The sequence below is a fragment of the Montipora capricornis genome, chromosome 8 (assembly GCF_036669925.1).
Source record: "Montipora capricornis isolate CH-2021 chromosome 8, ASM3666992v2, whole genome shotgun sequence".
NCBI classification, from domain to species: Eukaryota; Metazoa; Cnidaria; class Anthozoa; order Scleractinia; family Acroporidae; genus Montipora; species Montipora capricornis.
Window position 1 is genome coordinate 33205546 of NC_090890.1, and position 1780 is coordinate 33207325.

A 1780-nucleotide genomic window follows, 5' to 3' on the forward strand; every position below is an offset into this window, starting at 1 on the left:
CTGAAAGTCTGAAAGACGTAGGAGCTGATTGTTGCTTTTAAGCAAGTGATGCATATAGATATTTACAAATAACTCACATAAATTACACTTTAACAACTAATACTTGACAGTCACTGCAATAAAATAATTATAAAGCACTGTCTGAGTTACAGGCCCGTGTACGTATAGACTAGTAATGCCTAGCGATTAGCGGAAGATGATGCTGTAGTTTCATTTATCCATTGTCTCACCCAATATCTGCTTTCAGTTTAAAACTTGAAATACTGTTAAATGAGATAATTCTAAATACCTCATCACACATAATTTTTTTTGGAAAAGTGTTGAAGACAAACAAAGCATCTGGCAATATAATATTTTCAAGATTTGTTCCATGAGTTCCACCACTATATGTGTACTTTTATCATTATGACAAAATTAATTTGATAGTTAACTGAGTTACTCAATGAATCAAGAACAATGTTACAGATATAATCTCATGCAAGTACCGGTATTACATGTGGTTCCATTTATTTGGTACACCAAAATTGGTGGCTGGTGTCTTTTGTTTCTCAGGATTAGGGATGTATTAGATTTGTGCTCTCTTCTTATTTTGTTAAAATATTGTCGAATGATCTTAATTTTGGAAGGGATGATACTAATCATTATTTTCTTTAATTACTTTTAAGGATGATGAGTCAATCAATGGAGAGGTTCTAAAAACAACATTTGCAAGGATTGTTGCTTCTGGCACACTAATTGAACTAGAGACATTTACCTTGTGGCAGAAAGCAAGGTTTTGTTAAAACTTTCATTCGCTGTAATTGTTTTGCTGGGAGCATACTTAATTATCAGCTTCATCTCAGGGGTTTTTTTCTTCTTTTTGGAAACAAAAAGTTTTTACTTTTTTCTTAATGTAAATTATCAGCCTAAGTTCTGTGTGGTTTTTTTTTTTTGAAAACAATTCTGTTGGAGAAAAAAAGAACACATTGGTAAAGGTCAACGATGGCAAAATTTTTGCATCAGTTATCCTAAGGCATGTTCCATTTTTTTACGTTTGACTTCTTTCTGTAAGAACTGACTTGTATTACATGTACATAAAACCCATTTTGTTATACTGAGTCACATTTATCCAAGTATGTTGTATGCTTTAGTTTTTGTCATTGAAGTTATTTTGCAGTTATTCATTGTTGCAATCGGTAATCAAAACACAAACCACTCAATTTATCTTTGTTTAAGGCAAGAACACTAGAATAATTAGAATAAAGATAGCTTTGATTTTTGTGATGTATTTGTATGTGTATACAGATTGTATTTATCAGGCATATCGATGTGCATTCTTTGCAATCTTATGATTAAAATTACCAGTCAGTCGGTCCCGTCCTTTTTTCTTCCAAACTCCCGGCTCCTGATCGGGGGGGATATGAATTGTTTTGACTCGGCGCTTGACAAATTGGGTAGGTCGGTTTTCCCCGACTCCGGCTTCTCGGACCTAAAATCTCGCTGTAACCTCCGTGACGCTTGGCGTCTATTGCATCCCTGAGACAGGCAGTTCACCTGGTTCAGCCCAGACCATTCAATTGCCAGCAGACTGGATACCTTTTTGGTCCCGCGGCTTCAGTGTAATCAAGTCACTAGGTGCGATATTCTCCCATGCGTTTTCTCAGATCATGACTTTGTTATTTTAGACTATGATATTGCGGCTCTTCCCCTGCGAGGCCCGGGAGTTTGGAAGTTTAACAATTCTCTCCTCGATGACGAATCCTTTTGTTTAGAGATTTCGGATTTAATTGAGCAGTTTCTG

At 35.7% G+C, this 1780-nt stretch overlaps 1 long non-coding RNA gene across 1 annotated transcript in view; it reads left to right on the top strand.

Moving 5' to 3' along the window:
• The window catches only part of LOC138059410 (uncharacterized), a 6712-nt gene extending 5466 nt beyond the window's left edge, over positions 1 to 1246 (top strand). Inside the window, exon 3 of the long non-coding RNA XR_011134205.1 lies at positions 666 to 1246. This is a non-coding gene — a long non-coding RNA (uncharacterized lncRNA). The remainder of the gene's footprint in view (positions 1 to 665) is intronic.
• Positions 1247 to 1780: the final 534 nt, after the last annotated feature.